The sequence below is a fragment of the Pristiophorus japonicus genome, chromosome 11, assembly GCF_044704955.1.
Source record: "Pristiophorus japonicus isolate sPriJap1 chromosome 11, sPriJap1.hap1, whole genome shotgun sequence".
NCBI lineage: Eukaryota > Metazoa > Chordata > Chondrichthyes > Pristiophoridae > Pristiophorus > Pristiophorus japonicus.
In genome coordinates this window covers 146,363,427-146,380,456 of record NC_091987.1, presented here as the reverse complement: position 1 = coordinate 146,380,456, position 17,030 = coordinate 146,363,427, and the positions used below count along the sequence as shown (strand labels likewise).

Genomic DNA, 17,030 nt, shown 5'->3' with positions numbered 1-17,030 from the left:
CATGTGACAATTAATCTTCGGCATTTTTATTGTAGAGCCAGCATCATATGGCCTGTTGCAAGTTATTAACTGGTCTTGCTTCTATCCCCGATTGCTGTTAATGAAAATTTGCAGCATACACTGTAACCTGTAAAAATAGAAATGATTCCAAAGTTATTTTTTTAGCCCTCGGGAGAGCTACGGTGCATTTTATTTGTATCACAGTTGGGTATGTGCCCAACGCTTTGCCTTCCTTCGGAAAACCATCTCCCATAGGTCGGCCAATCACCTTTCACAAATCATCAAATTGCCTCGGGTGCCAGCAGTTGCCATTTGCACATCTGCCAGCTTTGCCCTTTTTCCAAGCAGATATCGCAGTCTGGCTCTGGAATCATCTGCTCCTGTCCCAGTTAGACACAGAGAAATTTACAGCGCAGAAGGAGGCCATTTCGGCCCGTCATGTCCACGCCGGCCAACAAAGAGCCACACGGCCCTCGGTCAGCTGCCCAAAAGGTTACATATAAACCTATGAACAATGACGGAAAGGCAAAGAGCATCCAGCCCAACCAGTCCGCCTCACACAACTGTGACACCTCTAATACTGAAACCTTCTACACTCCACCCCAACCGGAGCCATGTAATCTCCTGGGAGAGGCAAAAAATAGATCAACACCCAGGCAATTTAGGGAGAAAAAAATCTTGGAAAATTGCTATCCAACCCAGTTGCGCCATGTGATTTTTTTTTCTGCCCGGTCGTTAACCCTGTAAAGTTCAACCCAGTTGGTGCAAATTAGAACTGGATGTTATTAGTTGGTTTGAAACAGACCCAGCCAGAAGTGGACTGTTTGCACCCAGTTTCCTCCTGGTACCTTGCTAGCATAGCTTTAAGATGAACATTTGTATAGGTAAACAGAGCACAAGTGGAGGGGAGTGGAAAACTGGGTATAAATTGAAATTAAATAAATGTGTGTAATCACATAAAGTTCTTTGGAGAGCCTCAAAAGGCATGGCAACCCAGCAGCTGCAATTGCCACAGCTGAAAAGGCAAGTGACGAAGAAGCAAAGGACAAAAATGATGGGACAGCAAACTTGAGGTGCAGACGTGAGTCTGCAGACAATTGACAGGGGAGCCCAGCACCTGACCTCCTGTTTGAAGTGAGGGGATGCGGCATGAGCTGGGGCTGCGGTGGGCTGCCCACCATACCACTCCACAGTACCATCAGCACGTCTGCAGTGAGGTACAGCAAAGATTTAGGCCACAGCTGAACATTGCTGTCACTGGCTGTACCAGCTCTATGCTCCAGAGTTGCTGCGGGTATCCTTCCAGCACATGCCGCAGCTCTGCTTCTGCCTCTCTGATGACCAATTGACTGTACCGATGGATAGTTTACCCTTTGATTGAACGGTTGGATAGTTTCCCAATTGACTGTACCGATGGATAGTTTACCCTTTGATTGAACGGTTGGATAGTTTCCCAATTGACTGTACCGATGTATAGTTTCCCAATTGACTGCACCGATGGATAGTTTCCCAATTGATTGTACCGATGGATAGTTTCCCAATTGACTGTACTCATGGATAGTTTCCCAATTGGCTGTTCCGATGAATAGATTCCCAATTGGCTGTACCGATGGATAGTTTCCCAATTGATTGTACCGATGGATAGTTTCCCAATTGATTGTACCGATGGATAGTTTCCCAATTGATTGTACCGATGGATAGTTTCCCAATTGACTGTACTCATGGATAGTTTCCCAATTGGCTGTTCCGATGAATAGATTCCCAATTGGCTGTACCGATGGATAGTTTCTCAAGTGAATGTACCAATGAATAGTTTCCCAATTGACTGTTCCGATGGATAGTTTCCCCATTGACTGTACCGATGGATAGTTTCCCCATTGACGGTACCGATGGATAGTTTCCCAATTGACTGTACCGATGGATAGTTTCCCCATTGACTGTACCGATGGATAGTTTCCCAATTGACTGTACCGATGGATAGTTTCCCAATTGGCTGTACCAATCGATTGTATCCCAATGTACTGCACCGATGGATAGTATCCCAATTGACTGTACTGATGGATAGTATCCCAATTGACTGTACCAATGGATAATTTCCCAATGGACTGCACCGATGGATAGTTTCCCAATTGACTGCACCGATGGATATTTTCCCAAATGACTGTACCGATGGATAGTTTCCCAATTGACTGTACCGATCGATAGTTTCCCAATTGACGGTACCGATGGATAGTTTCCCAATTGATTGCACTGATGGATAGTTTCCCAATTGTCTGTACCGATGGATAGTTTCCCGATTGATTGCACTGATGGATAGTTTCCCAATTGGCTGGACCGATGATAGTTTCCCAACTGATTGTACCGATGGAAAGTTTCCCAATTGGCTGTACCGATGGATAGTTTCCCCATTGATTGTACCGATGGATAGTTTCCCCATTGACTGTACCGATGGATAGTTTCCCCATTGACTGTACCGATGAATAGTATCCCAATTGACTGTACCGATCGATAGTTTCCCAATTGACTGTACGATCGATAGTTTCCCAATTGACTGTACCGATGGATAGTTTCCCAATTGACTGTACCGATGGATAGTTTCCCAATAGACTGTACCGTTGATAGTTTCCCAAGTGACTGTGTCAATGGATAGTTTCCCAATTGACTGTACCAATGGATAGTTTCCCCATTGACTGTACTGATGGATAGTTTCCCAATTGACTGTACCGATGGATAGTTTCCCAATTGACTGTGTCGATGGATTGTTTTCCCAATGACTGTACTGATGGATAGTTTCCCAATTGACTGTACCGATGGATAGTTTCCTCATTGAACGTAGCGATGGATAGTATCACAATTGACTGTAACGATGGATAGTTTTTCAATTGGCTGTGCCCGTGGATAGATTGCCAATTGGCTGTACTGATTGATAGTTTCCCAATTGACTGTTCCGATGGATAGTTTCCCCATTGACTGTACCGATGTATAGTTTCCCCATTGACTGTACCGATGGATAGTTTCCCAATTGACTGTACCGATGGATAGTTTCCCCATTGACTGTACCGATGGATAGTTTCCCCATTGACTGTACCGATGGATAGTTTCCCAATTGACTGTGTCGAAGGATAGTTTTCCCAATGACTGTACCGATGGATAATATCCCAATTGAATGTTCCAATGGATAGTTTCCCAATGGACTGTACCGATGGATAGTTTCCCAATTGATTGCACCGATGGATAATTTCCCAAATGACTGTACCGATGGATAGTTTCCCAATTGAATGTTCCAATGGATAGTTTCCCCATTGACTGTACCGATGTATAGTTTCCCCATTGACTGTACCGATGGATAGTTTCCCAATTGACTGTACCGATGGATAGTTTCCCCATTGACTGTACCGATGGATAGTTTCCCCATTGACTGTACCGATGGATAGTTTCCCAATTGACTGTGTCGAAGGATAGTTTTCCCAAAGACTGTACCGATGGATAGTATCCCAATTGAATGTTCCAATGGATAGTTTCCCAATGGACTGTACCGATGGATAGTTTCCCAATTGATTGCACCGATGGATAATTTCCCAAATGACTGTACCGATGGATAGTTTCCCAATTGAATGTTCCAATGGATAGTTTCCCCATTGACTGTACCGATGGATAGTTTCCCCATTGACTGTACCGATGGATAGTTTCCCAATTGACTGTACCGATGGATAGTTTCCCAATTGGCTGTACCAATCGATTGTATCCCAATGTACTGCACCGATGGATAGTATCCCAATTGACTGCACTGATGGATAGTATCCCAATTGACTGTACCAATGGATAATTTCCCAATGGACTGCACCGATGGATAGTTTCCCAATTGACTGCACCGATGGATATTTTCCCAAATGACTGTACCGATGGATAGTTTCCCAATTGACTGTACCGATCGATAGTTTACCAATTGACGGTACCGATGGATAGTTTCCCAATTGATTGCACTGATGGATAGTTTCCCAATTGTCTGTACCGATGGATAGTTTCCCGATTGATTGCACTGATGGATAGTTTCCCAATTGGCTGGACCGATGATAGTTTCCCAACTGATTGTACCGATGGAAAGTTTCCCAATTGGCTGTACCGATGGATAGTTTCCCCATTGATTGTACCGATGGATAGTTTCCCCATTGACTGTACCGATGGATAGTTTCCCCATTGACTGTACCGATGGATAGTATCCCAATTGACTGTACCGATCGATAGTTTCCCAATTGACTGTACGATCGATAGTTTCCCAATTGACTGTACCGATGGATAGTTTCCCAATTGACTGTACCGATGGATAGTTTCCCAATAGACTGTACCGTTGATAGTTTCCCAAGTGACTGTGTCAATGGATAGTTTCCCAATTGACTGTACCAATGGATAGTTTCCCCATTGACTGTACTGATGGATAGTTTCCCAATTGACTGTACCGATGGATAGTTTCCCAATTGACTGTGTCGATGGATTGTTTTCCCAATTGGCTGTACTGATGGATAGTTTCCCAATTGACTGTACCGATGGATAGTTTCCTCATTGAACGTAGCGATGGATAGTATCACAATTGACTGTAACGATGGATAGTTTTTCAATTGGCTGTGCCCGTGGATAGATTGCCAATTGGCTGTACTGATTGATAGTTTCCCAATTGACTGTTCCGATGGATAGTTTCCCCATTGACTGTACCGATGTATAGTTTCCCCATTGACTGTACCGATGGATAGTTTCCCAATTGACTGTACCGATGGATAGTTTCCCCATTGACTGTACCGATGGATAGTTTCCCCATTGACTGTACCGATGGATAGTTTCCCAATTGACTGTGTCGAAGGATAGTTTTCCCAATGACTGTACCGATGGATAGTATCCCAATTGAATGTTCCAATGGATAGTTTCCCAATGGACTGTACCGATGGATAGTTTCCCAATTGATTGCACCGATGGATAATTTCCCAAATGACTGTACCGATGGATAGTTTCCCAATTGAATGTTCCAATGGATAGTTTCCCCATTGACTGTACCGATGTATAGTTTCCCCATTGACTGTACCGATGGATAGTTTCCCAATTGACTGTACCGATGGATAGTTTCCCCATTGACTGTACCGATGGATAGTTTCCCCATTGACTGTACCGATGGATAGTTTCCCAATTGACTGTGTCGAAGGATAGTTTTCCCAAAGACTGTACCGATGGATAGTATCCCAATTGAATGTTCCAATGGATAGTTTCCCAATGGACTGTACCGATGGATAGTTTCCCAATTGATTGCACCGATGGACAATTTCCCAAATGACTGTACCGATGGATAGTTTCCCAATTGAATGTTCCAATGTATAGTTTCCCCATTGACTGTACCGATGGATAGTTTCCCCTTTGATTGTACCGATGGATAGTTTCCAAATTGACTGTACTGATGGATAGTTTCCCAATTGACTGTACCGATCGATAGTTTCCCAATTGACGGTACCGATGGATAGTTTCCCAATTGATTGTACAGATGGATAATTTCCCAATTGACTGTACCAATCGATTGTATCCCAATTTACTGTACCGATGGATAGTATCCCAATTGACTGTACTGATGGATAGTAGGAGAGAGGCGGGAGTCCAGAGAGGCAGCGGCCTATAAAAGGCTCAGCAGTCCGGGAAGCGTCGAGAGAGGCGGGAGTCCAGAGAGGCAGCGGCCTATAAAAGGCTCAGCAGTCCGGGGAGCGTCGAGAGAGGCGGGAGTCCAGAGAGGCAGCGGCCTATAAAAGGCTCAGCAGTCCGGGAAGCGTCGAGAGAGGCGGGAGTCCAGAGAGGCAGCGGCCTATAAAAGGCTCAGCAGTCCGGGGAGCGTCGAGAGAGGCGGGAGTCCAGAGAGGCAGCGGCCTATAAAAGGCTCAGCAGTCCGGGGAGCGTCGAGAGAGGCGGGAGTCCAGAGAGGCAGCGGTCTATAAAAGGCTCAGCAGTCCGGGGAGCGTCGAGAGAGGCGGGAGTCCAGAGAGGCGTACCGGGGCAGCTCCAGCCGAGAGAAGTCAAAAAAGAAGTAGAAAGAAATCAAAAGGTGACGTCACAGCCAACGTGGTAAGTGATTGGCTGCTGATTGGTGAGTAGTTTTTATTTTTCTTTATTAATCAGTAACTTTTAACATTGTTGTCGGCAATTTAAGTGTATCTAAGGGTTAAGTCATGGCAGGACAGCTCGGTCACGTGATATGCTCCTCCTGTACCATATGGGAACACGGGGACAATACCAGTGTCCCTGACGACTACATGTGCAGGAAGTGTGTCCACCTCCGGCTACTGACGGGCCGCGTTGCGGAGTTGGAGCTGAAGGTGGATTCACTCTGGAGCATCCACGATGCTGAGAATGACGTGAGTATCACGTGTAGCGAGTTGGTCTTACCGCAGGAGAAGGGTCCACAGCCAGCGAGGGAATGGAAGACCAGCAGGAAGAGGAGTGCAAGGAAGGTAGTGCAGGGGTCCCCTGTGGTCATCCCACTGCAAAACAGATACACTGCTTTGAGTGCTGTTGAGGGGGATGACTCATCATGAGCAGGCAGCAGCAGCCAAGTTCATGGCACCGTGGCTGGCTCTGTTGCACAGGAGGGCAGGAAAAAGAGTGGGCGAGCGATAGTGATAGGGGATTCAATTGTAAGGGGAATAGATAGGCGTTTCTGCGGCCGCAACCGCGACTCCAGGATGGTATGTTGCCTCCCTGGTGCAAGGGTCAAGGATGTCTCGGAGCGGGTGCAGGACATTCTAAAAAGGGAGGGAGAACAGCCAGTTGTCGTGGTGCACGTTGGTACCAATGACATAGGTAAAAAAAGGGATGAGTTCCTACGAAATGAATTTAAGGAGCTAGGAGCTAAATTAAAAAGTAGGACCTCAAAAGTAGTAATCTCGGGATTGCTACCAGTGCCACGTGCTAGTCAGAGTAGGAATCGCAGGATAGCTCAGATGAATACGTGGCTTGAGCAATGGTGCAGCAGGGAGGGATTCAAATTCCTGGGGCATTGGAACCGGTTCTGGGGAAGGTGGGACCAGTACAATCCGGACGGTCTGCACCTGGGCAGAATCGGAACCAATGTCCTCAGGGGAGTGTTTGCTAGTGCTGTTGGGGAGGAGTTAAACTAATATGGCAGGGGGATGGGAACCAATGCAGGGAGATAGAGGGAAACAAAAAGGAGGCAAAAACAAAAGACAGAAAGGAGATGAGGAAAAGTGGAGGGCAGAGAAACCCAAGGCAAAGAACAAAAAGGGCCATTGTACAGCAAAATTCTAAAAGGACAGAGGGTGTTAAAAAAACAAGCCTAAAGGCTTTGTGTCTTAATGCAAGGAGTATCCGCAATAAGGTGGATGAATTAACTGTGCAAATAGATGTTAACAAATATGATGTGATTGGGATTACGGAGACGTGGCTCCAGGATGATCAGGGCTGGGAACTCAACATCCAGGGGTATTCAACATTCAGGAAGGATAGAATAAAAGGAAAAGGAGGTGGGGCAGCATTGCTGGTTAAGGAGGAGATTAAGGCAATAGTTAGGAAGGACATTAGCTTGGATGATGTGGAATCTATATGGGTAGAGCTGCAGAACACCAAAGGGCAAAAAATGTTAGTGGGAGTTGTGTACAGACTCCAAACAGTAGTAGTGATGTTGGGGAGGGCATCAAACATGAAATTAGGGGTGCGTGCAATAAAGGTGCAGCAGTTATAATGGGTGACTTTAATATGCACATAGATTGGGCTAACCAAACTGGAAGCAATACGGTGGAGGAGGATTTTCTGGAGTGCATAAGGGATGGTTTTTTAGACCAATATGTCGAGGAACCAACTAGGGGGGAGGCCATCTTAGACTGGGTGTTATGTAATGAGAGAGGATTAATTAACAATCTCGTTGTGCGAGGCCCCTTGGGGAAGAGTGACCATAATATGGTGGAATTCTGCATTGGGATGGAGAATGAAACAGTTAATTCAGAGACCATGGTCCAGAACTTAAAGAAGGCTAACTTTGAAGGTATGAGGCGTGAATTGGCTGGGATGGATTGGCAAATGATACTTAAGGGGTTGACTGTGGATGGGCAATGGCAGACATTTAGAGACCGCATGGATGAACTACAACAATTGTACATTCCTGTCTGGCATAAAAATAAAAAAGGGAAGGTGGCTCAACCGTGACTATCAAGGGAAATCAGGGATAGTATTAAAGCCAAGGAAGTGGCATACAAATTGGCCAGAAATAGCAGCGAACCTGGGGACTGGGAGAAATTTAGAACTCAGCAGAGGAGGACAAAGGGTTTGATTAGGGCAGGGAAAATGGAGTATGAGAAGAAGCTTGCAGGGAACATTAAGACGGATTGCAAAAGTTTCCATAGATATGTAAAGAGAAAAAGGTTAGTAAAGACAAACGTAGGTCCCCTGCAGTCAGAATCAGGGGAAGTCATAACGGGGAACAAAGAAATGGCGGACCAATTGAACAAGTACTTTGGTTCGGTATTCACGAAGGAGGACACGAACAACCTTCCGGTTATAAAAGGGGTCGGGGGGTCTAGCAAGGAGGAGGAACTGAGGGAAATCCTTATTAGCCGGGAAATTGTGTTGGGGAAATTGATGGGATTGAAGGCCGATAAATCCCCAGGGCCTGATGGACTGCATCCCAGAGTACTTAAGGAAGTGGCCTTGGAAATAGTGGATGCGTTGACAGTCATTTTCCAACATTCCATTGACTCTGGATCAGTTCCTATGGAGTGGAGGGTAGCCAATGTAACCCCACTTTTTAAAAAAGGAGGGAGAGAGAAAACAGGGAATTATAGACCGGTCAGCCTGACATCGGTAGTGGGTAAAATGATGGAATCAATTATTAAGGATGTCATAGCAGTGCATTTGGAAAGAGGTGACATGATAGGTCCAAAGCATGGATTTGTGAAAGGGAAATCATGCTTGACAAATCTTCTGAAATTTTTTGAGGATGTTTCCAGTAGAGTGGATAAGGGAGAACCAGTTGATGTGGTATATTTGGACTTTCAGAAGGCGTTCAACAAGGTACCACACAAGATATTGATGTGCAAACTTAGAGCACATGGGATTGGGGGTAGTGTACTGACATGGATTGAGAACTGGTTGTCATACAGGAAGCAAAGAGTTGGAGTAAATGGGTACTTTTCAGAATGGCAGGCAGTGACTAGTGGGGTACCGCAAGGTTCTGTGCTGGGGCCCCAGCTGTTTACACTGTACATTAATGATTTAGATGAGGGGATTAAATGTAGTATCTCCAAATTTGCGGATGACACTAAGTTGGGTGGCAGTGTGCGCTGCGAGGAGGATGCTGTGAGGCTGCAGAGCAACTTGGATAGGTTAGGTGAGTGGGCAAATGCATGGCAGATGAAGTATAATGTGGATAAATGTGAGGTTATCCACTTTGGTGGTAAAAACAGAGAGACAGACTATTATCTGAATGGTGACAGATTAGGAAAAGGGGAGGTGCAAAGAGACCTGGGTGTCATGGTACATCAGTCATTGAAGGTTGGCATGCAGGTGCAGCAGGCGGTTAAGAAAGCAAATGGCATGTTGGCCTTCATAGCAAGGGGATTTGAGTACAGGGGCAGGGAGGTGTTGCTACAGTTGTACAGGGCATTGGTGAGGCCACACCTGGAGTATTGTGTACAGTTTTGGTCTCCTAACCTGAGGAAGGACATTCTTGCTATTGAGGGAGTGCAGCGAAGGTTCACCAGACTGATTCCCGGGATGGCGGGACTGACCTATCAAGAAAGACTGGATCAACTGGGCTTGTATTCACTGGAGTTCAGAAGAATGAGAGGGGACCTCATAGAAACATTTAAAATTCTGACGGGGTTAGACAGGTTAGATGCAGGAAGAATGTTCCCAATGTTGGGGAAGTCCAGAACCAGAGGTCACAGTCTAAGGATAAGGGGTAAGCCATTTAGGACCGAGATGCGGAGGAACTTCTTCACCCAGAGAGTGGTGAACCTGTGGAATTCTCTCCCACAGAAAGTTGTTGAGGCCAATTCACTAAATATATTCAAAAAGGAGTTAGATGAGGTCCTTACTACTAGGGGGATCAAGGGGTATGGCGAGAAAGCAGGAATGGGGTACTGAAGTTGAATGTTCAGCCATGAACTCAATGAATGGCGGTGCAGGCTAGAAGAGCCGAATGGCCTGCTCCTGCACCTATTTTCTATGTTTCTATGTTTCTATCCCAATTGACTGATCCAATGGATAGTTTCCCAATGGACTGTACCGATGGATAGCTTCCCAATTGACTGCACCGATGGATAATTTCCCAAATGACTGTACCGATGGATAGTTTCCCAATTGAATGTTCCAATGGATAGTTTCCCCATTGACTGTACCGATGGATAGTTTCCCAATTGACGGCACCAATGGATAGTTTCCCAATAGACTGTACCGTTGATAGTTTCCCAAGTGACTGTGTCAATGGATAGTTTCCCAATGGACTGTACCGATGGATAGTTTCCCCATTGACTCTACCGATGGATAGTTTCCCAATTGATTGTACTGATGGATAGTTTCCCAATTGACTGTTCCGATGGATAGTTTCCCCATTGACTGTACCGATGGATAGTTTCCCAATTGACTGTACCGATGGATAGTTTCCCCATTGACTGTACCGATGGATAGTTTCCCAATTGACTGTACCGATGGATAGTTTCCCAATTGGCTGTACCAATGGATAGTTTCCCAATGGACTGTACCAATGGATAGTTTCCCAATTGACTGTACCGATGGATAGTTTACCAATTGACTGTACCGATGGATAATTTCCCAATGGACTGTACCGATGGACAGTTTCCCAATTGACTGTACCGATGAATAATTTCCCAAATGACTGTACCGATGGATAGTTTCCCAACTGACTGTACGGAGGATAGTTTCCCCATTGACTGTACCGATGGATAGTTTCCCCATTGACTGTACCGATGGATAGTTTCCCAATTGACTGTACCGATGGATAGTTTCCCAATTGGCTGTACCGATCGATTGTATCCCAATTTACTGTACCGATGGATAGTATCCCAATTGACTGTACTGATGGATAGTATCCCAATTGACTGTTCCGATGGACAGTTTCCCAATGGACTGTACCGATGGATAGTTTCCCAATTGACTGCACCGATGGATACTTTACCAAATGACTGTACCGATGGATAGTGTCCCAATTGACTGTACCGATCGATAATTTCCCAATTGCCGGTACCGATGGATAGTTTCCCAATTGATTGCACTGATGGATAGTTTACCAATTGTCTGTACCGATGGATAGTTTCCCGATTGATTGCAGTGATGGATAGTTTCCCAATTGGCTGGACCGATGATAGTTTCCCAACTGATTGTACTGATTGAGAGTTTCCCAATTGGCTGTACCGATGGATAGTTTCCCCATTGATTGTACCGATGGATAGTTTCCCAATTGACTGTACCGATCGATAGTTTCCCAATTGGCTGTACCAATCGATTGTATCCCAATTGATTGTACCGATGGATAGTATCCCAATTGACTGTACCGATGGATAGTTTCCCCATTGACTGTACCGATGGATAGTATCCCAATTGACTGTACCGATCGATAGTTTCCCAATTGACTGTACGATCGATAGTTTCCCAATTGACTGTACCGATGGATAGTTTCCCAATTGACTGTACCGATGGATAGTTTCACAATAGACTGTACCGTTGATAGTTTCCCAAGTGACTGTGTCAATGGATAGTTTCCCAATTGACTGTACCAATGGATAGTTTCCCCATTGACTGTACTGATGGATAGTTTCCCCATTGACTGTACCGATGGATAGTTTCCCGATTGACTTTGTCGATGGATTGTTTTCCCAATGACTGTACCGATGGATAGTTTCCGAATTGACTGTACCGATGGATAGTTTCCTCATTGAACGTAGCGATGGATAGTATCACAATTGACTGTAACGATGGATAGTTTTTCAATTGGCTGTGCCCGTGGATAGATTGCCAATTGGCTGTACTGATTGATAGTTTCCCAATTGACTGTTCCGATGGATAGTTTCCCCATTGACTGTGCCGATGTATAGTTTCCCCATTGACTGTACCGATGGTTAGTTTCCCAATTGACTGTACCGATGGATATTTTCCCCATTGACTGTACCGATGGATAGTTTCCCCATTGACTGTACCGATGGATAGTTTCCCAATTGACTGTACCGATGGATAGTTTCCCCATTGACTGTACCAATGGATAGTTTCCCAATTGACTGTACCGATGGATACTATCCCAATTGACTGCACTAATGGATAGTATCCCAATTGAATGTTCCGATGGATAGTTTCCCCATTGACTGTACCGATGGTTGGTTTCCCCTTTGATTGTACCGATGGATAGTTTCCGAATTGACTGTACTGATGGTTAGTTTCCCAATTGACTGTACCGATCGATAGTTTCCCAATTGACGGTACCGATGGATAGTTTCCCAATTGATTGTACAGATGGATAATTTCCCAATTGACTGTACCGATGGATAGTTTCCTGATTGATTGCACTGATTGATAGTTTCCCAATTGTCTGTACCGATGGATAGTTTCCCAATTGATTGTACCGATGGATAGTTTCCCAATTGACTGTTCCGATGGATAGTTTCCCAATTTACTGTACCGATGGATAGTTTCCCAATTGGCTGTACCAATTGATTGTATCCCAATTTACTGTACCGATGGATAGTATCCCAATTGACTGTACTTATGGATAGTCTCCCAATTGACTGATCCAATGGATAGTTTCCCAATGGACTGTACCGATGGATAGTTTCCCAATTGACTGCACCGATGGATAATTTCCCAAATGACTGTACCAATGGATAGTTTCCCAAGTGACTGTGTCAATGGATAGTTTCCCAATTGACTGTACCAATGGATAGTTTCCCCATTGACTGTACTGATGGATAGTTTCCCCATTGACTGTACCGATGGATAGTTTCCCGATTGACTTTGTCGATGGATTGTTTTCCCAATGACTGTACCGATGGATAGTTTCCCAATTGACTGTACCGATGGATAGTTTCCTCATTGAACGTAGCGATGGATAGTATCACAATTGATTGTAACGATGGATAGTTTTTCAATTGGCTGTGCCCGTGGATAGATTGCCAATTGGCTGTACTGATTGATAGTTTCCCAATTGACTGTTCCGATGGATAGTTTCCCCATTGACTGTGCCGATGTATAGTTTCCCCATTGACTGTACCGATGGTTAGTTTCCCAATTGACTGTACCGATGGATATTTTCCCCATTGACTGTACCGATGGATAGTTTCCCCATTGACTGTACCGATGGATAGTTTCCCAATTGACTGTACCGATGGATAGTTTCCCCATTGACTGTACCAATGGATAGTTTCCCAATTGACTGTACCGATGGATACTATCCCAATTGACTGCACTAATGGATAGTATCCCAATTGAATGTTCCGATGGATAGTTTCCCCATTGACTGTACCGATGGATAGTTTCCCCTTTGATTGTACCGATGGATAGTTTCCCAATTGACTGTACTGATGGATAGTTTCCCAATTGACTGTACTGATCGATAGTTTCCCAATTGACGGTACCGATGGATAGTTTCCCAATTGATTGTACAGATGGATAATTTCCCAATTGACGGTACCGATGGATAGTTTCCCGATTGATTGCACTGATTGATAGTTTCCCAATTGTCTGTACCGATGGATAGTTTCCCAATTGATTGTACCGATGGATAGTTTCCCAATTGACTGTTCCGATGGATAGTTTCCCAATTTACTGTACCGATGGATAGTTTCCCAATTGGCTGTACCAATTGATTGTATCCCAATTTACTGTACCGATGGATAGTATCCCAATTGACTGTACTTATGGATAGTCTCCCAATTGACTGATCCAATGGATAGTTTCCCAATGGACTGTACCGATGGATAGTTTCCCAATTGACTGCACCGATGGATAATTTCCCAAATGACTGTACCAATGGATAGTTTCCCAATTGAATGTTCCAATGGATAGTTTTCCCCATTGAATGTACCGATGGATAGTTTCCCCTTTGATTGTACCGATGGATAGTTTCCTCATTGAACGTAGCGATGGATAGCATCACAATTGACTGTAACGATGGATAGTTTCTCAATTGGCTGTACCCGTGGATAGTTTCCCAATAGACTGTACCGTTGATAGTTTCCCAAGTGACTGTGTCAATGGATAGTTTCCCAATGGACTGTACTGATGGATAGTTTCCCAATTGACTGTACCGATGGATAGTTTCCCCATTGACTGTACCGATGGATAGTTTCTCAATTGACTGTACCGATGGATAGTTTCCCAATTTACTGTACCGATGGATAGTTTCCCAATTGGCTGTACCAATGGATAGTTTCCCAATGGACTGTAGCAATGGATAGTTTCCCAATGGACTGTACTGATGGATAGTTTCCCAATTGACTATACCGATGGATAGTTTCCCCATTGACTGTACCGATGGATAGTTTCCCCATTGACTGTACCGATGGATAGTTTCCCAATTGACTGTGCCGATGGATAGTTTTCCAAATGACTGTACCGATGGATAGTTTCCCAATTGATTGTACCGATGGATAGTTTCCTCATTGAACGTAGCGATGGATAGTATCACAATTGACTGTAACGATGGATAGTTTCTCAATTGGCTGTACCCGTGGATAGATTGCCAATTGGCTGTACCGATTGATAGTTTCCCAATTGACTGTTCCGATGGATAGTTTCCCCATTGACTGTACCGATGGATACTTTCCCCTCTGATTGTACCGATGGATAGTTTCCCAATTGACTGTACTGATGGATAGTTTCCCAATTGGCCGTTCCGATGGATAGATTCCCAATTGGCTGTACCGATGGATAGTTTCTCAATTGAATGTACCGATGAATAGTTTCCCCATTGACTGTACCGATGGATAGTTTCCCCATTGACTGTACCGATGGATAGATTCCCAATTGGCTGGACCGATGATAGTTTCCCAACTGATTGTACCGATGGAGAGTTTCCCAATTGGCTGTACCGATGGATAGTTTCCCCATTGACTGTACCGATGGATAGTTTCCCAATTGACTGTACCGATGGATAGTTTCCCAATTGCTGTACCAATCGATTGTATCCCAATTGACTGTACCGATGGATAGTATCCCAATTGAATCTACCAATGGATAGTTTCCCAATGGACTATACCGATGGATAGTTTCCCAATTGATTGTACCGATGAATAATTTCCCAAATGACTGTACCGAAGGATAGTTTCCCAACTGCCTGTACTGATGGATAGTTTCCCCATTGACTATACCGATGGATAGTTTCCCCATTGACTGTACCGATGGATAGTATCCCAATTGACTCGACCGATCGATAGTTTCCCAATTGACTGTACCGATGGATAGTTTCCCAATTGGCTGTACCAATCGATTGTATCCCAATTGACTGTACCGATGGATAGTATCCCAATTGACTGTACCAATGGATAGTTTCCCAATGGACTGTACCGATGGATAGTTTCCCAATTGATTGTACCGATGAATAATTTCCCAAATGACTGTACCGATGGATAGTTTCCCAACTGACTGTACTGATGGATAGTTTCCCCATTGACTATACCGATGGATAGTTTCCCCATTGACTCTACCGATGGATAGTATCCCAATTGACTGTACCGATCGATAGTTTCCCAATTGACTGTACCGATCGATAGTTTCCCAATTGACTGTACCGATGGATAATTTCTCAATTGACTGCACCAATGGATAGTTTCCCAATAGACTGCACCGTTGATAGTGTCCCAAGTGACTGTGTCAATGGATAGTTTCCCAATGGACTGTACTGATGGATAGTTTCCCAATTGACTGTACCGATCGATAGTTTCCCAATTGACGGTACCGATGGATAGTTTCCCGATTGATTGCACTGATGGAAAGTTTCCCAATTGTCTGCACCGATGGATAGTTTCCCTATTGATTGTACCGATGGATAGTTTCACAATTGACTGTTCCGATGGATAGTTTCCCCATTGATTGTACCGATGGATAGTTTCCCAATTAACTGTACTGATGGATAGTTTCCCAATTGGCTGTTCCGATGAATAGATTCCCTATTGGCTGTACCAATGGATAGATTCCCAATTGGCTGGACCGATGACAGTTTCCCAACTGACTTACCGATGGAGAGTTTCCCCATTGACTGTACCGATGATAGTTTCCTAATTGACTGTACCGATGGATAGTATCCCAACTGACTGTACCGATGGATAGTATCCTAATTGACAGTACCTGTGGATAGTTTCCCAATTGGCTGTACTGATGGATAGTTTCCCCTTTGATTGTACCGATGGTTAGTTTCCCAATTGACTGTACTGATGGATAGTTTCCCAATTGACTGTACCGATCGATAGTTTCCCAATTGACGGTACCGATGGATAGTTTCCCAATTGATTGTCCAGATGGATAGTTTCCCAATTGACTGTTCCGATGGATAGTTTCCCCATTGACTGTACCGATGGATAGATTCCCAATTGACTGTACCGATGGATAGTCTCCCAATTGGCTGTACCAATGGATAGTTTCCCAATGGACTGCACCAATGGATACTTTCCCAATAGACTGTACCGTTGATAGTTTCCCAAGTGACTGTGTCAATGGATAGTTTCCCAATGGACTGTACTGATGGATAGCTTCCCAATTGATTGTACCGATGGATAGTTTCCCCATTGACTGTACCGATGGATAGTTTCCCCATTGACTCTACCGATGGATAGTTTCCCAATAGGCTGTACCAATGGATAGTTTCACAATGGACTGTACCAATGGATAGTTTCCCAATGGACTGTACTGATGGATAGTTTCCCAATTGACTGTACCGATGGATAGTTTCCCCATTGACTGTACCGATGGATAGTTTCCCCATTGAGTGTACCGATGGATAGTTTCCCAATTGACTGTGTCGATGGACAGTTTTCCAAATGACTGTA

At 44.5% G+C, this 17,030-nt stretch overlaps 1 protein-coding gene across 2 annotated transcripts in view; it reads left to right on the top strand.

Moving 5' to 3' along the window:
• Nucleotides 1–17,030, top strand: part of mcf2la (mcf.2 cell line derived transforming sequence-like a) — a 673,365-nt gene that overhangs the window by 199,574 nt on the left and 456,761 nt on the right. The window lies entirely within an intron of this gene.